This window comes from Carcharhinus amblyrhynchos, chromosome 6 (genome assembly GCF_965287045.1).
Source record: "Carcharhinus amblyrhynchos chromosome 6, sCarAmb.v2.hapA, whole genome shotgun sequence".
NCBI classification, from domain to species: domain Eukaryota; kingdom Metazoa; phylum Chordata; class Chondrichthyes; order Carcharhiniformes; family Carcharhinidae; genus Carcharhinus; species Carcharhinus amblyrhynchos.
The window spans coordinates 12,126,763-12,152,510 of NC_137329.1; the positions used below are offsets into that span (position 1 = coordinate 12,126,763).

The 25,748-nt window shown below is 46.2% G+C and overlaps 1 protein-coding gene across 1 annotated transcript in view; it reads right to left on the reverse strand.

Annotated features, from left to right (window-relative positions):
* Positions 1–25,748, reverse strand: part of LOC145343701 (protein kinase C-binding protein NELL1-like) — an 828,548-nt gene that overhangs the window by 140,105 nt on the left and 662,695 nt on the right. The gene's annotated exons all lie outside the window — the stretch shown is intronic.

The following is a 25,748-nucleotide window of genomic DNA, read 5'->3' on the forward strand; positions in this document are numbered from 1 at the left end:
CTCAAGAGGATCAATCATGGAGCTTCTAATAACTCACTTCCCATCACTCAATCTTTGCGTTCAGTTAAGCTTGCAGGGTCAATAAATACAAACCACCTCCCACCCAGCGTCCCTCGCTATCATCTTCCCTGAGTCAAAAGCACTGTGAGCTCAGCTCTGGGTCCGGAGGTTTGTAAGAAAAATCGTATGGATTTTTCTTTAAGCAAAGAGATAAAATCGATAGTTGGGATCTGACAGCCTTGGAAATGTTTGTGGAATCCAACGCAGTTATATGGCTACAATGTGAAAACAAACATCCATTCATCAAGAACATAAGTTACAATCTCTGCCATATTTGTTGAAGTAAATCCAGAGTGTAAAGAGTATTAAGGGATGTCAATATGTTGTTTTCCTATCTTCGCACATGCTTCCCTTGGAGAATGGAGTGAACGAGTGGAAGGATTCGCAGTTTGATTCACAGTCTGGCAGTTGGCATTGTCACTGCTCCTGCTACATCCAGAGTCACTCTCAGAGCAGCGAGTAGGGTGGTTCGCCACATACGGTGGGGACGATTGATAGGCATTTCCAACACATTACTATGAGGAGGGTTCAACTACACCCCAACAGACGTCATCATCCTATACGTCGCCTCGGAATTTTCAGGCAAAGCTCCAATCTAGGCGATGGTCCAGTGGGATTACTATTTATACAGAAACTCAGCTAATGTTCTGGGGATCCAGATTCGAATCCTGCCACAACAGATGGTGGAATTTGAATTCAATAAAAGAAATCTGGAATTAAGAATCTACTGATGACTGTGAAACCATTATTAATTGTTTGACAAACCATCTGGTTCATTCACGTCCTTTAGGAAAGGAAATCTGCCGTCCTTACAGGTCTGGCCTACATTCAACTACAGAGCCACAGCAATGTGGTTGACTTTCAACTGCGCTTTGAAATGGTCAAACAAGTCACTCAAGTTTAGTTTCTTTATTAGTGCTATAAGTCGGCTTACATTAACACTGCAATGAAGTTACTGTGATAATCCCCTAGTTGCCACAGTCTGGCGCCTGTGTGGGTACACTAAGGGAAAATTTAGCTTGGCCAATCCATCTAACTGTGTCTTTCAGATTATGGGAGGAAACCGGAGCATCTGGAGGAAATCCAAGCAGACACGGTGAGCACTTGCAGTTTCCATACAGACAGTTTCCATACAGACAGTGACCCAGGCCAGGAATCGAACCCTGGTCCCTGGTCGGGGTCGCCCTGTTGTTCAAAAAGGCAGTTCACCAGCACCTTCTCAAGGGCAACTCGGAATGGGTAATAAATACTGGCCAGCCAGCGCTGCCCATGTCCGACAAATGAATAAAAGATATTAAAGCCTGAAGGCAGGGTTCAAATCTGGCACTGTCTCATCCAGAAGCTATCACTCAGCCACTCTGATTTTGAAAGAAGCGATGTGGTGATGTTTTCATTGTTTTGGATGATACTTAATTACAGGATGATTACATTCTGCTGAGTCCTGACGGACACAGGAGAAGAGGCAGAGTTTCACACATGTTCACTTCAGAAAGCAGCGGAATTAAAAACTTCAGATGCCAGCTACATTTGGCTTTTGAGTGTTATTTCAATCTTAAATTGACTTGAATTCCGCATGGAAATGCATTGTTGTGGTTTAATATTCTGCAATTTAAGACGAAGGGAGTTTTCACAAGGGAATAAGCAATTCATTTGTTCACAGCATTACATTTAGGCTCTTCCACCACAACAGTGTTAACTTTGCATGAGTTCGCCCCTTTCAACACAGGCCTTGATATTAATTTAGTGAAATGAAAATTACACGTTTTAAAAAGAGCGGAGAAACTTCACATTCTGTTGCCTGATCTACTGCACTGAGAAACGTGATTCCACAACATTTTGTTTGGAAGTGTTCCTAGCCTTCACTCATTCATGATTGCTTCTTTAACTTGGTGACAATCCCAAACACTCTGCATTCTCAGTGTACAATCACGCTCACAGTGACTGAAGGTGGATGCTCCATTTTTAAGACTCTTGGTGTGTTGAATGTTAATCAGCTGAATGCGCACCCTATATCGAGCAGTGGTTTGCTGCTTACTGAAGCTCTTAACAAGGCCACATGCAGTCAGCATCTGTCTTGTTCAAAGCCATCAGTTTATGGTTCTCATGCAAGTCAACACCATCTTGGCAAACCTGGAAGGAAATGTTGAGTCTGTTTTCAGATATATTTACAGAAGCAGACAAAGCGGGAGGTGGCAGGTCGGGGGTGGGTTGGGGGAGCTCTCATAGAATCCCTACAGTACAGAAGGTGGTCATTCGGCCCATCGAGTCTGCGCTAACCACAATCCCACCCGAGCCCTATTCCCACAAACTTCATTTACACTGCTAATCTGCCTGTTACCAGGGACAATTTAGCATGGCCAATCAACCCAACCTGCACATCTTCGGAGTGTGAGAGGAAGCTGGAGCACCAGGAGAAAACCCACGCAGACACGGGGAGAACTTGCAAACTTCACACAGACAGTGATCCAAGACTAGAATTGAACCCGGGTCCCTGGCACTGTGAGGCAGCAGTGCTAACCAATGTGTTGCTCCTTTGAACATGTTCTTTCCTCTTCCCTAATATAATGAAGGGGCTAGATAGGGTAGACGTAGAGAGATTCTTTCCACTTAGAAAGGAAACCAGAACTAGAGGGCACAGCCTCAAAATAAGTGGGGGCAGTTTAGAACAGAGCTGAGGAGGAACTTCTTCTTTCAGAGGGTGATAAATCTCTGGAATTCTCTGCCCATTGAAGTTGTGGAGGCTACCTCGTTGAATATGTTTAAGTCATGGGTGGATAGATTTCTGATCGATAAGGGAATTAAGGGTTATGGGGAGAAAATGGGAAAGTGGAACTGATCCACTTCAGATCAGCCATGATCTTATTGAATGGTGGGGCAGGCTCGAAGGGCTAGATGGTCTACTCCTGCTCCTATTTCTTATGTTCTTACGTTTTTATATCACCAAAGGTTTCTTACGGATACAACATCAGCACAAGAGCTCTCTCTATCTCTTTCCCTTGCTTCACACCACTTTTGCCCGCTGGGGTATCTTTACACTACATTTGTTAGTGCTGCTGCTTCACAGCGCCAGGGACCCAAGTTTAATTCCCAGCTTGGGTCACTGTGTGCGGAGTCTGCACATTCTCCCCATGTCTGTGTGGGCTTCCTCTGGTTCCTCCCACAGTCCAAAAAAATGTGCCGGTCAGGTGGATTGGCCATGCTAAATTTTCTTCACTGTACCCGAATAGGCACCAGAGGGTGGTGACGAGGAGATTTTCACAGTAATTTCATTTTTACACCATAATTTCAATGTTAATGTAAACCTTCTTGTGACTAATAAATAAATTCAAAACGAAAGAAATGCTGCACCTTTTAAACACACAATTGCTACAATCCAGAACATCACGGGGAGCAGACACAGGGGAACACCACCACCAAGTCATTCACCACCCTGACACGGAAATATGACAGTTCGTTCACAGTCATTGGGTCAAAATCCTGGAACTATGGGTGTTCCTACACCTCAGGGACTGTAGAGGTTCAGGAAGGCATCTTGCCACTGTCTTCTCGAGGGCATTTCAGGATGGGCAATAAATGCTGACATAGCCAGTAAAGCATATCCTATAAATGAATACGAAAAACATTGCAGCTACTCATTCAGCCCCTCAACTAAAACCCATGAGTGTAAAATACTTTCCAACAGGCATGGCCGTTATATTGGTTGCAGTGAATTTGGAGCAGAATTTGGAAGGAGACAGTATTAGTCAAAAGTAGGCTTACGTTAACATTGAAATTATTGTGTAAAAATGAAATTACTGTGAAAATCCCCTCGTCACCACCCTCTGGTGCCTGTTTGGGTACAGTGAGGGAGAATTTAGAATGGCCAATCCACCTGACCAGCACATTTTTTGGACTGTGAGGGGAAATTGGAGCACGCAGACAAAACCTATGCAGACATGGGGAGAATGTGCAGACTCTGCCCAGACAGTGGCCCAAGCTGGGAATCAAACTCGGGTTCCTGGCGCTGTGAAGCAGCAGTGCTAACCAACATGCCACCATTGTAGATGGTATACAATGCTCATCATACATTTCATCAGCGGTGGAGGGATTGAATGTTTTTGGAAGGGCGCCAGTGAAATGAGCTGCAATGTCTTGGCTGGTGCCAAGCTTCTGGAGTGCTGTTGGAGCTGCACATATCGAGGCAAGTGGAGAGTATTGTAAGATTTTGATGTCTGCACTAATTTTTAGAATCTGTAATGTTAATGGATTTGATTCTGCGACCACGGTTGAGTTGAGTTGTTCAGTTTGAATTGCTGGCAGTACAAACTCTGGCCCATATATCTGCAACTGCGTGCAAGGACATGAGCTGAAACACTCAGACTCCTTATATATTACTTGCTGTACTTAAGCAATGACACATGCCATCCATCCCAGACAGAGATATCTTTAACAAGGCACTAAAATTACAATGGAGGGAAACTAGCAGGGAATAAGGATGATTTAAGTAAAAATGTAAGGCTGAGATACCCATTTGCTCGTAACTAATGGGTTGTTTGAGATGGTGGTCTTCAAATCAGAGAAATAAAGGATGTTGGGGGAATAGGAAACATTTTTTTGAGGTAATACATTTTGGATCTTAAACATCGATTGTTGAACAGTTCTGTGTTAACTGTGTGCATACACTTGCAGTCACGTCCATGTTAGAATCGTCAATTCCTGTCTCGAGCGCTGGGCTAATACATCCATTACCAGTCCAAGATCCATCAGCATATTATCAATCTCATTAGCACCAGCCTAAATATGCCATGCCGGGATGGAAAACATCCATCTGACCAACAGGGATGAAACCAGTCAGCTGGGCGGGTGGATTGGGGAAGGAGGGTGGGAGGTGGATGGGGGGGGTTGGAAGTGGGTCGAACGGACCAGGAAAAGGCTGAAGGTACTTTACTGGGTCCAGAAGGAGGGACTGTTCATACAACCAATCTAAATTCCCGGGCGACACAGTGGTTAGCACTGCTGCCTCACAATGCCACGTTCGATTCTAGCCTGGGGTGGCTGTGCGGTGTTTGCACATTCTCCCCAAGTCTGCGTGGGTTTTCTCCGGGTGCTCCGGTTTCCTCCCACACTCCAAAGATGTGCAGACTCGGTAGGCTAGCCATGGTATGTTGACCCTTAGACCAGAATTTTCCAGTCCCGCCCACCACAGGAATGACTGTGGACTGGGTGGGGGGGGGGGGTGGGGGGGCGGTGGTGGAGCCGACCACGCACAGGTCTGCTGATATCGGGTGAGATTTTCTGGTTTCGGGGTGAGCGTGGATGGAAAATCCCACCCCTAGTGTCAGGGGAATTTACAGGATAAAAATGCTTGGGATGGAATCTGAATGGATGTAATAAGTCCTCAGAGGCAGAAATCCCTTCACCAAAATCCCTTTATCTACAAGTCAGACAACAGTGTACAGAGTGCTTTCAGTCTATACTCGGAGTCCCAGAGGAACTGTCACACCTGGTTAAATACAAAGCAAGAGGCTCCCTTATTGATCTATCAGTCTGGTCCTTAATAAGGACCATCTCCCAACAGGCCCACCTCAATTGTCTGATTAAAGTCATTGTGCTAGGATTGTTGTCAGCAAAGGCACGATGGTCCAAATGGCCTCCTTTTGCACTGTAGTGATTCTATGACCCTATAATTTACAGATTCAAGCAACTAGGTGCCTGCGTTAAGTGAGTGGGCTCCAAGCACATACACAGGCCCATAATAATACACCATAAAGTTATGGTGTATTACTGATCATATTTCAGGCCTTTGAAGTCAAAAAGTGCACTCTCTTCCTCTAACTTGGACCTATTTGTTTCCCAGACACATTTCTTCTTGCCCGACATTCCCACACTTCCCAAGATCGGAATTGAAATGAAACCAGAGGGAAATGCAGTTTTAGAGATAATTTACAAAAAGAAAGATTCATATGAAAACATTTGCAATGTAATGAAAATGTAATTAAATATTAACAATTTTAATAATAGATGACTAAAGACAATGCAATAAGGGAAGGAAAATATTAAAATTTATGCATTAAATGACCCATCTTGTGAAAAGTGTCAGGGAAAAGAAATGTCAAAGTTAGAAGAAAAAGATTGCAGTTAGCTGGTGATAAGGAAAAGCAACAAGACAATATTGCCATTTATTGCCATCTTCAGTGGTTGCCTTTCTTTAAATTACTTTTTAATAAGACTGCTTTCCTTCTGCGGCGCTTCTAAGTACTTCTCACTATTTGTTTTTAATGGTTTCATTTTCTTTGTTGTTTAGTGGTGATTTTCATTTTTACTGCGCTCTCACTTTCATCTTTTTTCTGATTTATTGCTCTGATCTCAATTCCTTCCTCTTAAATTCTCACCGATGTGGTCTCCCCCAGTGAGGTGGCAAGAAGTGATTTAACTCCCAGCCTTCCAATGGCCATTACAAACAGCTGCTTGCATTTATACAGCTCTTTAAGACGTGCACCAAGGAGCATCGCAATGCAGATAGCTCCCGGGAAGATGGATACAAGGCCGGTGAATGGGGAGGCTGAGGAGAGGTCAAGGAGAGTGAGGTTTACTGGGCTCATTTAAAGGAAATGAAGTGGGCACTGGATTCAGGGAAGGAATTTCCGATCACAGGGTTTGGGCAGCCGAAGCTTCGCTTGTGCTGGGGAAGTGTGGGTCCAGTGGATTGTAAGAAGTCTCACAACACCAGGTTAGAGTGCAACAGGTTTATTTGGTAGTAAACACCATTTACTACCAAACAAACCTGTTGGACTTTAACCTGGTGTTGTGAGACTTCTTGCTGTGTTTACCCCAGTCCAATGCCAGCATCTTCACATCATGAGTACCTTTGGTGGATTGGCCATGCTAAATTGCCACTTAGTGTCAGGGGAACTTGCAACGTAAATAAGTGGATTACGGGGTTAGGGCATGGGTGAGATTGTCGTCAGTGCAGACTCGAGAGGCCAAGTGATGTTCTTCTGCACTCTCTGAATCTAGGAAAGGAGAAAAAGCGAGAGGACAATGCACAAGGTACTGGAGGAACAGAGAATCGAGGAAAGAAAATCTGGGGCTGGTAGAACCTAGCACAACTGTAAGGGTCCAGGTTAGGGAAGACTTTGAAGACAAGGGTGGCACGGTAGCACAGTCGTTCGCACTGCTGCCTCACAGCACCAGGGACCTGGGTTCGATTCCTGGCTTAAGTCGCTGTCTGTGAGGAGTTTGCAGTTTCTCCCTGTGTCTGCATGTATTTCCTCTGCGTGCTCCTGTTTCCTCCTATAGTCCAAAGATATGAAGGTTAGGTACACTGGCCGTGCTAAATTCTCCCTCAGTGTACCCGAACAGGCACCAGAGTGTGGCCACTAGGGGAATTTCGGAGTAACTTCATTACAGTGTTAATGTAAGCCTACTTGAAACACTGGTAAATGTACTTTAAAAAGGATGAGGACTTTACCTTTGATGCAGTGAGGGATGGGGAGCCACTGTATGTCAGTAAGGTTATAGCAAGCAGGTCAGAGTTTTTATGACCCATCCCATGCTGCCTTCCCTGGTGGTCTAGTGGTTAGTATTCGGCGCTCTCACCGCCGCGGCCCGGGTTTGATTCCTGGTCAGGGAATGTAGATTTATTTGCTCGACAGACTGGAGGGGCTGATTGTGGACAAGTCCCCAGGACCGGATGGAATGCATCCGAGGGTTCTGAAAGAAATGGCGGAGGTGATAGTGGATGCCTTGGTGGTTATTTTCCAGACGTCGCTGGATTCCGGGGAAGTGCCGGAAGATTGGAAAACGGCTAATGTTATGCCGTTGTTTAAGAAGGGTGCCAGGCAAAAGACGGGGAATTATAGGCCGGTTAGTTTAACGTCTGTGGTAGGTAAAATGTTAGAATCCGTCATTAAGGAGGAAATTGCGAGGCATCTTGAAGGGAATTGCTTGATAGAGCAGACGCAGCACGGTTTCATTAAAGGGAAGTCGTGTCTGACAAATTTACTGGAGTTCTATGAGGATGTGTCTAGGGCGGTGGATAGAGGAGAGCCGGTGGATGTGGTCTTTCTGGATTTTCAGAAGGCGTTTGACAAGGTACCTCACAAGAGGTTATTGCAGAAGGTCGAGGGACATGGAGTTGGGGGTAGGGTGTTAGCGTGGATAGAGGATTGGTTGTCAAATAGGAGGCAGAGAGTGGGGGTCAACGGGTGCTATTCGGATTGGCGGACGGTGACTAGTGGAGTGCCCCAGGGGTCGGTGCTGGGGCCTCAGCTTTTTACCATTTATATAGATGATCTGGAGGAGGGAACCAAGTGTAGGGTGTCGAAATTTGCTGATGACACCAAGATTGGGGGAACGGCAAATTGTGCGGAGGGTGTGGAGAGTCTGCAGAAGGATCTAGATAGGCTGGGCGAATGGGCCAGGAAATGGCAAATGGAATTTAATGTTGGCAAGTGTGAGGTGGTCCACTTTGGTAGGAATAATGGTAGGAAGGACTATTACTTACGTGGCGAAAAACTGCAGCAGGCGACGGTGCAGAGGGACCTTGGGGTCCTTGTGCATGAGTTGCAAAAACCCAGCTTGCAGATGCAGCAGGTGGTCAGGAAGGCGAATGGGATGCTGGCCTTCATAGCGAGGGGGATTGAATATAAAAGTAGGGAGGTCTTGCTGCAGCTGTATAGGGCATTGGTGAGGCCGCAGCTGGAGTACTGTGTGCAGTTTTGGGCGCTGCACCTGCGCAAAGATATTTTGGCCTTGGAGGGAGTGCAGAGGAGGTTTACTAGGCTGATACCGGAGTTGAGGGGGTTGAGCTATGAGGAGAGGCTGAATAAACTAGGCTTGTACTCGTTAGAGTTTAGAAGAATGAGGGGAGATCTCATTGAGACGTATAAGATAATGAATGGGATGGATAGGATAGAGGTGGAGAGACTCTTCCCGCTCAAAAAAGACAGTAGGACTAGGGGGCACAGCCTCAAGATAAAGGGGGGGTGGTTTAGAACGGAGTTGAGGAGGAACTTCTTCACTCAAAGGGTGGTGAATCTCTGGAATTCTCTGCCCGTTGAAGTGGTGGAGGCTGCCTCGCTAAATATTTTTAAGACGCGGGTTGATGGGTTTTTGATAAGCGAGGGGATTAAGGGTTATGGGGAGAGGGCAGGAATGTGGAACTGAGCCACGACAGATCAGCCATGATCTTATTGAATGGCGGGGCAGGCTCGAAGGGCTAGATGGCCTACTCCTGCTCCTATTTCTTATGTTCTTATGTTCAAATCACTGCATTCACTTGACTGATAGAGCTTAGATGAGCATGAAATCTAGATACTGTGGCCGACACCAATCTTAGCATTCGAATGGTTAAGATTTGAGGGAATAAAGCACGCATAAAAGAAGTCTAACAGGTGCAAAACTCAGAACAGAGATAGATAAGGGGGGAGTTCTCCCGGCCTCCCGGCTGCATATTTCCCGTCAGCAGGAGGTGGCGCTGTTTGCTGGCGGTGGGATTCTCTGAGTCCTGCCGCTGTCAGTGGGATTTTCCACTGATGTCACTGTCATGACAGGGGGAGCACTGCCAGTGGGATTGGAGAATTCCCCCTTTTGCACTTGGTCCTGCGATCATTCTAATTTATTTTTGACCTGACTTCTGTGGGCCTCAGATCTCCCACTTGCCTGAGCAGCGCTCCAGGGTGGGTACTCCTGAGGCAGCTGAGTTGCTGACTGTCTGCTTGAGCCCAGGAGCTCTTGGGGGTGAACACCTTAATGTGTCAGCTGGCACCTGAAAAATTCAGCTGGAAGTTCACCGCCTGTCCTTGCATGCAGGCCACAGGAAGAAAGATTAAACAGGTTAGGTCTGTGCTCCTTGGAGTTCTGAAGAACGAGAGGTGATATCATTGAAACATATAAGATCCTTAGGGGGTTAAACAGGGGAAATGTTGGAAGGATATTTCCACTCAAGGCAGAATGTAGGACCAGGGGACATAGTAACCCTACAGTGCAGAAGGAAGCCAGTCAGCCCAACTAGTCTGCACTGACAACAATCCCACCCCTGTCCCCAGAACTGCACACATTTACCCCGCTAACCCTCTAACCTACACATCCCAGGGTACTGAGGGGCAATTTAGCATTGGCCAATCCACCTAACCTGTACATTTTTTGGCTAGGAGTCACAGAATAAGGGGGTGCTCATTTAAAATGGATTTGAGGAAGAATTTTTTCTCTTAATGGTGAAAATGTTTGGTATTCTTTAGCTCAGGAAACCGCGTCAGCCGAATGGTTGAAAATTTTAAAGGCTGAGAATGGGCGGCATGGTGGAACGGTGGCTGGTACTGCTGCCTCAGAGCCCCAGGGACCCAGGTTCAATTCTGGCTTGGGTCACTATCTGTGTGGAGTCTTCACATTCTCCGTGTGTGTGTGTGTGTGTGTGTGTTTCCTCCGGGTTCTTTGGTTTCTTCCCATAGTCCAAAGTTGTGCGGGTTAGGTTAATTGGCCTTGGTGTGGGGTTACGGGAATTGGGCTGGGTGGGATTGTGGTCTATACAGGCTTGATGGGCCGAATGGCCTCCTTCAGTTCTGTCGGGATTCTATGAATGATAGGTTTTTGATTTGCAAGGGAATTAATGGTAAAGAAGATAAAGCAGAAAAGTGGACCAGAGTGAGCGTTAGACCAGACATGATCTTATTAAATGGTGGAGCAGGCTCGAAGGGCTGAATGGCTTACTCCTGTCCCTTTTTCTTATGGCCTTATGGAAAGAATACCTGTTTGCACAATGAGTGAGGAATTCAGACCAGGGGTGAGGGGAGGGAACAAGAATGCAGCGGTCGGGTCCTGAGTGATTGGCAGATGTTGGGGCAGGTGGGGTCATTCCTTGGAAAGACATTTGTGGATACCTGTTAGAGTCAGACACAAAACAGCAGGAGGAACATAGGACAGCCCATGCCTTTGTTGAGGGTGGGGTGGGAGCGGGGGGGACGACAAAATTCAGCTCTGAAATAGTGGCAGGAGGAGAGAAAGGTTAAGGATAACAGGAGGTGTAAATGGAGATTCGAGGACCCCGGGGGGAGGGTGGGTTGGAGGGGTGCGATATTGGGCATGGAGGAGGTAAAAGATTGCATGGCCAGAATGAGTTCCAAATTCTCTTGCCTCCAGATGGGAGTGAGGAACTAAGTGGAAAATGTAATCCACCTTGGATCCAAGAAGGAGAAATCAGAATGTTTTCTGATGGGAAGAGGTGAAATGGACAAGAAGCAATGGGATTTGGAAATCCATGGCCAAGATTCTCCTGGCCCAGACACAAGACTTTAGTAAGGTTCGCGACTGCATTACGCCAGTCTCCCAAGTGCTTTATTTGAGTGTAATTAGCCAAACAAAACTCCCCAGCGTGGAGCTGGTTATTGTATTGAAATCAGAATTTTCCATGCCCACTAGCGTCTCCACCCCCCACCCCCCCACCATCGATGGGAGTGGTTCCCTTCAGCGGGATTTACGACTGTTCCCCCCTTAATGGGGAACGGGCATCCTGACCCTGCTGGTGGGGACAGAGGTTATGGAGGTCCCCCCTGGGAGGATGGAGGCAAGGGGGGAGATGCCCTTTGGGCAGTGTCAGGTTACCAGGCTGGCACTACCCACGGGGCAAGCTGACACTGCCCACTGAGCACCGGGCAGTGCCAAGGGGTTGGGGCCAGAGGTGGGCAGGGCATACTTGGAGGATCGTGGGGGCACTCAGTGGGAGGGAGCCCATTCCAACTCTGAACCAGAAGTATTGGGGGAGGGAGGGAGGAAGATGATTGGAGCTGGCCTTCGGGGTTGAGGGTGCAATCTGGCGGGGTGGCGGGGCAGGCCAATGATTGGAGACCAGTGATCAGGAGGTTGACGATGGTGTGCTCAGTGGGCCACTGTACATGTGCCTCAGATCAGCACATGCGCAATGGCCCACTCAGCACTATACTGCCAACTCTCGGGAGGGAAGAGGCTCCATCCTATGCTTTCCAAAAAGAATCACGCTGAGGCAGTCTGCAATGCTCAGAGTGTCAGAAATTCATCATCCAGGTAAGTACGCCCAAAAAAAAAGGCAGGAAATACTCCTGTTTTCCTGCCCGTTGGCACTTTGAATTTTTTTTGGGAGAATCCCAGCCCTTGTGTACAAACCGCCAAGAGTGATTGCACACATGTAACATGTCATTCAAAAGGCTCATATGTTTTGGCCTCCACGAGGGGACTGGAGTGGAAGGGTGCCGTGTTTGGATTGTAGAAAACTTTGGTCTGACCCCGTTTGATGGTTGCATTTAACGCTGGTCACCACAGCCCAGGGAGGACAGAGTGGCCCAGGCGGAGGTACAGCACACGTTCACTCGAATAATCCTCGGGTCTCAGAGGTTAAACTGTGGGGACAGGTTGCATTATCTTCGGTTAGATTGCTTTGGACTTAGACGGCTGAAGTGTTTCGTATCATGAGAGGATCCAATAGATTAGAAACAGAGAAGCAATTTCATCAAGTGGGAATTTAAGTGTAAGGAGCACGTGCCTAAAATTGAAACTCGGCTATTCAGGAGTAAAATCAGGGAGCAACTTTTACCAAAATGATCGCAGAAATGTTGAATTATCTCTCGAAGATCTGTGATTGCTGGGTCAATTAAAATTTCCAATTACGTGACAGATAGGTTTTCATACAGTTAGAGCATCACTGATCAAAATCTGAGAAATGAGATGGGCCCTAATCTCACCGAATGATCACAGAATCCCTACAGTGCAGAAAGAGGCCATTCAGCCCATCAAGTCTGCACTGACTGTCTGGGACAGTATATCTTACCCAGGCCCTATCCCCCGACCTATCCCCATAAATCCACACAGCTAACATGGCTAATCCATAGAAACATAGAAGATAGGAGCAGGAGGAGGCCATTTGGCCCTTCGAGTCTGCTCCACCATTCATTACGATCACGGCTGATCACCCAACTCAATAGCCGGATCCTGCTTTCTCCCCATAACCTTCGATCCCATTGGCCCTCAGGGGATCTGGGTTCAATCCTGGCTTCAGGTGGCAATCTGGTTGAGTTTGCACATTCTCCCCGTGTCTGCCTCTTGAATACATCTAAATTATACATCTTTTGACATTAAAGAGAAATTTAGCATGGCCAATCCATCTAACCTTCACATCTTTGGAGTGTGGGAGGAAACCGGACTACCCTGAGGAAACCCATGCAGACATGGGGAGAACATGCAGACTCCACACGGTCACCCGAGGCCGGAATTGAACCCTGGTGCTCTGAGGCAGCAGTGATATAGAACGGGCATGAGAGCCTGGTTTCCTCGTGCCCTTGTTTGCCGAGATCATTATCATTAGAGATGCACAGTCTTGCTGGCATCCAGGGAGCAAGAAATATGTTTTGTTTGCATTAGACCCAAATCACTTCCCTCTCTTGTTTAGTGACCAGGCCATGAACGCCGATCCATATGGGGCGTAAACACACAGACTGTTAAGCTGCAGGCAGCAAGATTAGCTCCGGATAATGCTCTAATTCGTTATGGTATACTGCCATGCATGAAAAAAGTAATTGGAGGGAGGCCAGTCAATGGGGATTTTCATTACTTCAGTAAAAGAAAGGACACAGTCATTCATATTCAAGAATAACATCACATCAGATTCTTGTGGCAGCAATGAAAGCAATTCTTTTGCAACCCTGACAGTCTCAGTCTTTTGAAAAACATCATACTCTTCCTCACAGTAGGAAACCTGCCATTTTGTTTCCGAGATTTATTAATTTCGAATTGCCACAGACGTTTTAATTACAGTAATAAAAATGTCTCAACGCAGCATCTAACAAGGTTTCAATTAAGTTTCAAATTTGTTAAATAGAGTCATTGCCCTCGCGACTCTTCATTCCTGGGTAATTTTATACCTGAGTATCGACTATTGTACTTTGTATTCTGCTTTCATCCTGTTCTTTCCTTCCTCTCCTGCCTTTCCATTCATTGGATCCCTATGATGTGCAGGAGAAGACCAAATTCAGCCCATTGAGCCTACACTGACAACAATCCCAGCCAGGCCCTATCTCCATAAGCCCCACGCATTTACCCTGCTAATCCCCCAAGACTAAGGGGAAATTTAGCACGGCCAATCAACCTAACCCGCAAATCTTTGGTCTGCGGGAAGAAACCAGGAGGGAACCCACACAGACGTGGGGAGAATGTGCAAACTCCGCCAGGCAGCCACCTGAGGGCCAGAATTGAACCCGGATCCCTGGAGCTGTGAGGCAGCAGTGCTAACCACTCTGCCACTGTGCTGTCAAAGGTTTATGGATGGTATGGAATGCTTAAGCTTCACTCGGGCTACAGGACAGAAGAGCAGATAAAAAGATGACAAGCTGATACTAAGAATGAAAGGAATGCCCAACACAACACACACTACGTATTGGACAGAAATACTTAGCAATGCAACTCAGCGCCTATAAAATCCATTTCTTTTAGTATTGAGCAAAAACTATCGGCTTTCTGTTCCCAGTTATCTTCTCTGCGGATACTTACCTCAACTAGAAATGGAGAGCCTGCTTTTTGCATATGAAGGTAAGAACAGGGAACAGGAGTAGGCAGGTTTGCGGATAGCGATGAGGACCATCAGAGGATACAGCAGGATATAGATCAGTTGGAAGCTTGGGCGGAGAGACAGCAGATGGAGTTTAATCTGGACAAATGAGAGGTAATGCATTTTGGAAGGTCTAATACAGACAGCAAATATACAGTAAATGGCAAAACCCTTAAGAGTATTGATAGACAAAGGGATCTGGGTGTACAGATACACAAGTCACTGAAAGTGGCAATGCAGGTGGAGAAGGTAGTCAAGAAGGCATATGGCATGCTTGCCTTCTTCAGCCGGGGTACTGAGCTTAAAAATTGGCAAGTCATGTCACAGTTTTATAGAACCTTAGTTAGGCTGCACTTGGTATATACTGTTCAATTCTGTTCACCACACTACCAGAAGGATGTGGAGGTTTTGGAGAGGGTACAGAAAAGCATTAACAAGATGTTGCCTGGTATGGAGGGCATTAGCTATGAGGAGAGGTTGGAGAAACTTAGTTTGTTCTCACTGGAGTGAAGGAGATTGAGGGGAGACCTGATAGAAGTCTACAAGATTATGAGAGGCATGGACAGAATGGATAGTCAGAAGATTTTTCCCAGAGTGTAAAAGTCTATTACTAGGGGGCATAGGTTTAAGATGTCAGGAGCAAGATTTAAAAGAGATGTACGAGGCAGATTTTTTACAGAGTGATGGGTGCCTGGAATTCGTTGCTTGGGGAGGTAGTGGAGGCAGATACCGTAGTGACTTTTAAGGGGCATCTTGACAAGTACATGAATGAGATGGGACTAGATGGGTTTTTGATAAGAGAGGGGATTAAGGATTATGGGGAGAGGGCGGGAATGTGGAACTGAGCCACGACAGATCAGCCATGATCTTATTGAATGGCGGGGCAGGCTCGAAGGGCTAGATGGCCTACTTCTGCTCCTATTTCTTATGTTCTTATGTTCTTAGAGGGATATGGTCCCCGGAAGGGTAGGGAGCTTTAGTTCCACCGAGCAGCATGGTCAGTGCAGGCTTGGAGGGCTAAAGTGCCTGTTCCTGTGCTGTAATTTTCTTTGTTCTTTGTTCTAGACCATCTGGCCCCTCGAGCTTGCTCTGCCATTCAATAAGATCGTGACTGATCTTTTCATGGATTCAGCTTCACTTACCCGCTCACTCACCATAACCCTTAATTGCTTTACTGTCCAAAAATGTATCTACCTTAAACATTCAATGAGGTTAGCCTCAACAGCTTCACTGGGAAGGGAATTCTACAGATTCACAACCCTTTGGGTGAAGAAGTTCTTCCTCAGCTCTGCCCTAAATCTGCTCCCACTTATTCTGAGGCCATGCCCCCATGTCCCTGACCACATCACCCACAATATAATAAAGCAAACAAGTGCTGCAGTCATTTCCAACATAAAGGGTCTCATGATTCAATGCCCCATCGGCAGAGAAATAGTCAATTATTCTGACTTCTGTGGTACCAGTTGAGCCATAGACCCATAGAATCTCTACAGAAGAGCCCATTCAGCCCATCGATTCTGCACCGAACCTTCAAAAGGGCATCTCAACCAAGTCCATTCCTCTGCCCAATACCCGCAAGCCCACGCATTTAAAATGGCCAAACCATCTAACCTGAACACCTTTGGACTGGTGAAAAATGTTGATGGAAAAATGTTGGACCAGAAATAGGAGAACTCCCTGTTCTTCTTTAAAAAGTGTCACAGGGTCTTTAATGTCAATTTAGTACACTGTAGCTGATCATTGTTTAACTTCTCTTTTTAAGTTTATTTAAAAAGTAGGTTTACATTAACACTGCAATGAAGTTACTGTGAATTTCCCCTAGTTGGCACACTCCAGCACCTGTTCGGGTACACTGAGGGAGAATTTAGCATGGCCAATGCACCTAATCAGTATGTCTTTCGGACTGTGGAGGAAACCAAGGCACCCAGAGAAAACCCACACAGACATGGGGAGAACGTGCAGCCTCCACACAGACAACGACCCAAGCTGGGAGTCGAACCCAGGATCATGGCACTGCGAGGCAGCAGTGCTAATGACTGTGTCACCTTCTTCTCACTTGCAGAGTAACACCACTAATAGAGCACCAACTGCAGACAGCAGTAATAAGACCATAAAACCACAAGACATAGGAGCAGAATTAGGCCACTCAGCCCATCAATTCTGCTCCGCCATTCAATCATTTTTTTTCTCATCCTCATTCTCCTGCCTTTCCCCCATAACTCCTCACCCCCTTATTAATCAGGAACCTATCTATCTCTGTCTTAAAGACACTCAATGACCTGGCCTCCACAGCCTTCTGTGGCAAAGAGTTCCACAGATTCACCAGTCTCTGAAATTCCTCCTCCTCTCTGTTTTAAAGGATCTAGTGGAAACATCCTCTCCACGTCCATTCTATCCAGGCCTCACAGCATCTTGTAAGTTTCAATAAGATCCACCCTCATCCTTCTAAACTCCAACGAGTACAGACCCAGACTCCGCAACCATTCCTCATACAAGCTCTTCATTCCAGGGATCATTCTTGCGAATCTCCTCTGGACTCTAAGATCAGCACATCCTTCCTTAGATACAGGGCCCAAAACTGCTCATAATATTCCTAATGGGGTCTGACCAGAGCCTCATACAGCCTCAGAAGTATACCCCTGCTCTTATATTCTAGCCCTCTCAACATGAATGCTAACATTGCATTAGGAGGCTCTTTAATACCAGGATCTTAAAACCACGGCTACAGTCATGGCAGCTTTGGTATCTGTGCTCCGTTATATTTCTGAGACTTGGACAACCTGAAGCCAGCAGCTCAAACCACTGGAAGAGTAATCAGCTTGGGAGTGTCCTTTCCCAAGGCAACATGCTCAACACTAAGGTGCTAATCACTCACAATTAGCTCTGCCTTTGTTCCTGTTCCTGCTTCAGAGCACTTTGAACTCAGTGGTCCTCAGGAGACCCTCAGGAAGATAGCGTAAACACATTAATGGGCTCTTAAAACATGCCTGAAAGAGTTCCAAAGTCCTGCCAACTCTGTGGAAGTTCTTGGCTTGCGATCAACCAAACTGTGGAAGACTGATTCAAGAAGGCATCGAGAGACTTCACTGGGAGCATGCAGAGGTGAAGATAAGGTATCAGAGAGAGCGAGAGTGCGAGAGCATACTAAGCTGCAAAAACCTCAGCTGTCCCACATGTGTCAGTGCTGACACGTTGGATTTATCAGCCATCTGAAAACTCATCAAACCAGACAGGATATAAGACACGCTTGATCCCGGGGCCTGCTTAAGAAGAAAACAACACACGTACTGCATTGATGTATCTGCCTAGATTGTATGCTCAGCTTTGGGGTGGGACTTCAACACATAATCCATCAACTAAGCTAATGCTAATAAATTGCCTGACCCTAAACCTAACAGTGTCCCTTAATTAGCCAACCATACATGGTCTGTTGAAACAATGTGCTGCCCGTGTTGTATAAAATTCTTTGTCACATGCTTTATGTCACTCATTATTTGGCTTTAAAAGTGCTCATCACTTCACTGAAGGTAATAAAACCCTAACTAATCTTCCAGCCAGGACTGGGCCTGAAATGAACAGGCAGGAGTGACAGGCTGTAAAAGATGAGGTGATCCATCCATCCTAGGCTATATAGCTGGGTTGCTTTATGTATCAGGAACACATATACTGCCTGCCCATAAGGAACCCCACATGTGGAGATGCTGGCATTGGACTGGGGTAAACATAGAACATAGAAAAACTACAGCACAAACAGGCCCTTCGGCCCACAAGTTGCGCTGATCGTATCCCTACCAACTAGGCCTACCTATAACCCTCAATCCTATTAAATCCCATGTACTCATCCAGAAGTCTCTTAAAAGACCCTAGTGAATTTGCCCCACCACCACCGACGGCAGCCGATTCCACTCGCCCACCACCCTCTGATGAAAAACTTACCCCTGACATCTCCTCTGTACCTGCTCCCCAGCACCTTAAACCTGTGTCCTCTCGTAGCGACCATTTCAGCCCTGGGAAATAGCCTCCGAGAATTCACCCAATCTATACCTCTCAACATCTTATAAACCTCTATCAGGTCACCTCTCACCCTTTGTCTCTCCAAGGAGAAAAGACCAAGTTCCCTCAACCTCATAAGGCATGCCACCCAATCCAGGCAACATCCTTGTAAATCTCTTCTGCACCCTTTCAATAACTTCCACATCTTTCTTGTAATGAGGCGACCAGAACTGCGCACAGTACTCCAAGTGGGGTCTGACTCGGGTCTTATAAAGCTGCAGCTTATCTCCCAACTCCTGAACTCAATCCCTCAATTGATGAAGGCCAGTCCACCAAACGCTTTCTTAACCACATCCTCTACCTGTGAGGCCGATTTAAGAGTCCTGTGGACCCGGACCCCAAGGTCCTTCTGATCCTCTACACTGCTAAGAATCTTATCCTTGATATTATACTCCTTCATCCCATTTGACCTGCCAAAATAGACAACTACCACTGGACTCATCTCCACTTACCCACTTCAACACAGTCAGAAGTCTCACAACACCAGGTTAAAGTCCAACAGGTTTATTTGGTAGCAAGAACCACTAGCGCTTGCTGCTCACTTACCTGATGAATCTGGTGTTGTGAGACTTCTTACTGTGTTCTCTGGAGCGAGGCAGGGAGTCAAATAAAAAACACATGTCAGTGAGGGACAAAAAAAACACTGGGAACATTCTCAAGCAATCAATGTGAGTTTAAAAGCTCGTAACAGCATTAGACCTGCCTGATATTGTTCTGTCAATCCGTTCTCGGGACTTGGGGAAGCAGGATACATTCCTGGGTGTGTTTACTCTGTAAGTAGATAGATTCTCTCAAGCTTATCCCACCATTCAGTTTAGTCACAGCTGATCTGCATTTTAATTTCATCTGCCCACTCAATATATAAGAACTAGGAGCAGGAGTGGGCCATCTGGCCCCTCGGGCCAGCTCCGCCTTTCAATTAGATAGTGGCTGATCTTTTCGTGGACTCATCTCCACTTACCATGACTCTTTATTCCTTTATTGTTCAAAAATGTACCTATCCTTGCCTTAAAAAACATTCAATGAAGTAGCCTCAACTGCTTCACTGGGCAAGAAGTTCCACAGATTCACAACCCTTTGTGTGAAGAAGTTCCTCCTTAACTCAATACCCTTGTGTCGCCCTGAGGTGCTAACTGTAGATTGGTTGCCAGCACTCTCACCTTGGGTCACAAGGTTCTGAGTATGCATCCCACTCAAGAATTTGAGTGCAATATTGAGGGTGTGCCGAGCAGCTCACAGTAAAGGGCACAATTGTGTATGCGCAGATCCCTCTGTTCTGAGCAACAGAAGAGAGATCTGTCAGCCACCTCCACCCCGCTGTATATCACATGCCTTTCCCACTCCCTGCAAACCCCATTCCCTGCGATTGCCTCACAGCACCAGGGGCCTGGGTTCAATTCCAACCTCGGGTGGCTGTCTGTGTGGAGTTTCTCCGTGTCTGCGTGGGTTTCCTCTGGGTGCTCCAGTTTCCTCCCATGGTCCAAAGATGTGCGGGTTATTGGCCATGCAAAATTGACCCTAAATATGTGGAGTTACGGGAATAGGACTTGGGTGTAATTATGGTCGGTGCAGACTTGATGGGCCGAACGGCCTTCTTCTGCAGTGTAGGGATTCTATGAGTATCTTATGGTCTTGGGGAGCCCATTTCTTTCTCCACAGTGACACCTCGGCCAATGAGAGCTAATCAATCAGCCATTTCTCCTGCAGCATAAATTGTGATTGCTTGAAATTTGGCATTCTTGTGTTTGTCCTGGTGAGCACAGGAAGAAAAGCTTCTGCAACATATCTCTAGGCCAAATTTCTCTTAAATGCAGGGCACATCCCTCCTGACTGGTTGCAATCCTGCCGGCAAATTTCTATGAACGTGGAGGACCGACAGAGAACACTAGAGGCACTCTGCCAGCGGTTCCTCCTTTCCACACTTCCAGCACTGATAGATTTATCTGGCATCTCTGCCTCCCACCACTGTTCAGCTCACTGCTGCCTTTGAATCAGTGTACCCTCTTATCTGTCCTGCTTGAGTTATCTCCAGTTGAAATGCAGCAGCGGGGGAAGAAAAGATTCCGTACTGCGATATTGGTAGCGATGTTTCGAATGGGAAAGACGGCCCAATGCTGTGTGCAGACGTGTCTGTGTCAACAGCCATCAGTATCTCTGGTGAAACCGCTGATGGCTTTTGACATTTTCATTCTGGCCAGCGGAATTAGATAGGAGTGGCAGTCAGGTCGATGAAAAGAGCTTCTGTCAGCATAGACAACCCACACCAGAAAGGAAATAAGCTGCAGAGTGATGGGACGACGTGACGAGATAGGAACTTAATCCAGCACCGGTCCCTCCTGGAGTAAATCGTTACTATCAAGTCAGGAGGTTTCCAGTTGGTCTCCTCTTTACCCCCCTCTCCATTTAACTGCGGCAGGACTTTTTGTTTGAAAAAGAGATACTTGCCAATTGAGTGAGCACTTAACTGTTTACGAGCCGTGATCATAAAAATCCAATAGGATCTTTCTCTTGAGCTTAACAAGAGGTTAGTTTTCCATAGGTTCCCGACAACAATCCCACCCAGGCCCTATCCCCAGCATCCTGTTATCCTGCTAATCCCCCTGTCACTACGGGGAAATTTAGCATGGCCAATCTTCCTAACCTGCACATAGAGTCATAGAATCTACAGTACAGGAAGAGGTCATTTGGCCCATCGAGTCTGCACTGGCCACAATCCCACCCAGGCCCTATCCCCATCACCCCATGCATTTATCCTATCTAGGTCCCCTGGCACAAAGGGGCAATTTAGCATGGCCAATCCACCTAACCCGCACATCTTTGGACTGTGTGAGGAAACTGGAGCACCCGGAGGAAACCCACGTAGACATAGGGGGAATGGGCAAGCTCCACACAGACAGTGACCCAAGGCTGGAATTGAACCTGCTGCAGTGGGGGTTGAATTGGGACATTGCTACATTCTCCTGTTTGGCATTGGAATGCTTCCTCTCTTATATTTACTCTTTCATGGGATGTGGGCATTCTTGGCAAGGTCAGCATTTCTTGCCCATCTTCAACTGACTTTGAGAAGGTACGCGAGTGGTAGAAGCCTGTCTCGCAGGCCAACTGAAGCCTGACCCAAGAGAATTAACTGGAGTTAGAAGCCAAAATCCCAGCCACCCTCTGTGTTATAATCTGGAAAACAAGTAGGTGAAGGATACTGCTCCAAACAATCCTGGCACAATTCTTACATTTATTTAAACATTACAAGCAGACACTTAACTTGACCACACCACTGTTTGAATAAATGTGTCTACATCTTTCCTCAAATAAAATCTTAATAAATGCTCACCAACTGTGTACAATAAATCACAATTAACACTTCATGCTGACATAAGGAAAGAATCTCATCGACTGGGACAAATTTGATCAAATCAAATCCATATGCAGTTGAGGAGATTGTGTATGTGTGTGTATATGTGTGTGTGTGTGTGTGTGTGTGTGGGTGTTTTGTGTGTGTGTGTATGTGTGTATATGTGCGTGTGTGTGTATGTGTGTCTTTTGTGTGTATGTGTGTGTGTGTTTTGTGTGTGTGTGTTTTGTGTGTATGTGTGTGTTGTGTGTGTGTATGCGTGTTGTGTGTGTATGTGTTGTATGTGTGTGTGTCTGTGTGTTGTGTGTTTTCTTAACACTGTAATAAAGTTACTGTGAAATCTCCTAGTCGCCACACTCTGGCGCCTGTTCGGGTACACTGAGGGAGAATTCAGCACAGCCAATGCAGCTAACCAGCATGTCTTTCGGACTGTGGGAGAAAACCGGAGCACCCGGAGGAAACCCATGCAGAAAGGGGGAGAACATGCAGACTCCACACAGACAGTGACCCGAGCAAGGAATCAAACCCAGGTGTCTGATGCTGTGAGGTAGCAGCTTGTGTGATAAAGGAGCACTGCTCTGAAAGCTTGTGATTCCAAATAAACCTGTTGGACTTTAACCTGGTGTGAGACTTCTTACTGAGTCCACCCCAGTCCAACGCCGACATTGCTACACCGTGTCTGCGTGCGTGGAGTTGGCAGCTGATAGCTGGTCAGGCACCATTATTAATTTAAGTGGGCAGTAACGTGTCTCTTTAAATTGACCATGGCATTGGCATCTCATTTCCAAAGAGAATGAGCAAGATGGCATCCCAAATCCATCAAAGGAAGGAAGCTCAAGCACAAAGAGGTGAGGCCATAGTTTTAATTGCGTTTGGTGGTGAGTGCAATGGCTTCGCTGCTGAGTGGGAAATCTGGGTTGACCAGTTTAGCAGTGAGAGTAGACTCTCAAAGGGAGCCTCTCGCCTTGACAGCGCTGAGGCTAATCAGCTTCATGTTTTGAAGCATTCCTAGCCTGTCAGTTTGGCTGAAGTTGCTCTACGGCAGGCGGGCTCTACACTGTTCAGGAAAATGAATTTTTTTAATGAATTACTTGCCGAGAAAGGCAGAGCGATTCCTTGCTGGTCGACAAATTAAGCCCAGAATTTGGCAGCATGGTGAGAGGTTCCCGATATGACATCACTTTGCAGGTCTCTAACCATCCACCCACACCTGCACCCACCTCTCCTCAGCAGTTAAAAGTTGGCCTATAGATTCACGGGAAGAGTGGAAAATGTTATTCAAGTGGGTTCACTTTGACAGCGAGTACCAAATCTAAGGATGTCAGCGTTCTGTCTGTCTTACAACAGGGACGAGTGAAAACAAGGGGCGATTCCTCTCATCACAACAAATAAAGTTTATTTATTATTGCCACAAGTAGGCTGACATTAACACTGCAATGAAGTTTCACCAAAAATCCCCTAACTGCCACACTCCAGCACTCGTTCGGAAACATTGAGTGAGAATTTAGAATGGCCAATGCATCTAACCAGCTCGTCTTTCAGACAGTGGGGAGAAACTGGAGCTCCCGGAGGAAAACCCATGCAGACATGGGGAGAAGGCGCAGACTCCACACAGACAATCACCTAAGCTGGGAATCGAACTCCGGTTCCTGGCATTGTGAGGCAGCAGTGCTAACTCCACGTTTATGCATAATTATATCATCTCAAATCTCTTTTTGAATAAAGGCTCCATTGTCTACTGACCCCTCCAGCAATAAAAGTTCAAAAGAGCACTGTGTAAGGACAGAGAAGTGAAATATAGAGTGTAGCATCCTACACTGAATAAAACCAAAGGACTAATGTTTATGGGTAGACTCTGATCAGAACTTGATATCAAACTGTTTCTTTGCTGCTGAAGGGGAAAGCCTTAAATTGCCAGAATCATTTGCAAGCTGTCAGTAGTAGGCTACAGAAGCGTGTTTGCTCGGCTCAGAACCCATTTAATAGGGAGGTCGCCCCTGCACACGCTTGCATCTGTATTAAAAGCATCTTTTAGTGTTGTCCCCGGAGCTTTGTGTGCAGCCCTTTTTGGCAGATGATCCCATTACTTTTTTACTCGCCTGCCGATTTGAAATTGTAATTCGCTGTTGGACTCAAATGCATCTCAGTGCTTGAACTCTGCTCTTCCTTTTCACCTCAACGTTCAAAACGTTTCGAGAGAAAATTGGTGGAGGATTTTACCAGGGATCCTTCAACTCCTTAACAGATGAGTATTGTGAAAAGGAAGCACACAGACTTTCCCTGAAGGAAGCAAAAATACTGGGCATCAAAAGAGTCAGCCATCATGGACAGCAACACAAATGCTAGCAACAAAATACTACATGCTCTGTCTTTCTGTTTAATGTTTTACTTGGAAGAACTCTTTTTTTTTATTAGAGTGACAATGGAGATCTCCCACACTTTTTAGTTTCTAGGTATGCAGATCACCAGCAACCTGTCCTGGTTCCCCCCCCCCATGCCGACACTATAGTTAAGAAAGCCCACCAACGCCTCTACTTTCTCAGAAGACTAAGGAAATTTGGCATATCTACTATGACTCTCACAACTTTTACAGATGCACAATAGAAAGCATTCTTTCTGGTTGTATCACAGCTTGGTACGGCTCCTGCACTGCCCTAGACTGCAAGGAACTACAAAGGGTCATGAACGTAGCCCAGTCCATTCAGCAAACTAGCTGCGCATCCATTGACTGTCTACACTTCCCGCTGCCTCGACAAAGCAGCCAGCATAATTAAGGACCTCACACATCCCGGACATTCTCTCTTCCACCTCCTTCCGTCAGAAAAAAGATACGAAAGTCTGAGGTCACGTACCAACCAACTCAAGAACAGCTTCTTCCCTGCTGCTGGTACCAACCGACTTACCTTGCATTAAGTTGATCTTTCTCTACACCCTAGCTATGACTGTAACACTACATTCTGCACTCTCTCATTTCCATCTCTATGAACGGTATGCTTTGTCTGTATAGCGTGCAAGAAACAATGCTTTTCACTGTATGTTAATACATGTGACAATAATAAATCAAATCAAATCAAAAGCTATCAGACACTTCCTGTTGTCATTTATATTTCCAGTCTTATCATTCTGTAACATCTTTGCTGGATTAACAGTTGGAACCGAACGATCCTGCACCTCAAAGGCTGCTCTTATTGTTTTTACTTAGTAATGCTTTAAGGTCAGGCACTCCGACCTCACAGCATTGTGGGGGGCATGGTCACTCAAGTCTGCCCAATGCTTTATCCCCTTCTGACACTCACGGATAAAATTTACAAGGATGCTGCTAGGACTCAGGAACTGAGTTATAGGGAGAGATTGGACAGGCTAGGCCTTTTCTCTTTGGAACACAGGAGATGGAGGAGTGATCTCACTGAGGTGTCTAAGATCATGTGAGGCACAGACAGGGTGAATACACTCAGTCTTTTTCCCTAAAGTTGGGGAATCGAGAACTAGAGGCACAGGTTTAACTTAAGAGGGGAAAGAATTGAGGAGTAACTTTTTTTACACAGAGGATGGCATGTATATGAAATGAGCTGCCGGAGGGAGTGGTTGAGGCAGGGGGACATTGACAACATTTAAAAGGCATTTGGACAGATAAAGTTTATTTATTCGTCACAAGTAAGGCTTACATTAACACTGCAATGAAGTTACTATGAAATTGCTCTAATCGCCAGCACGATGCACCTAACCAGCACATCT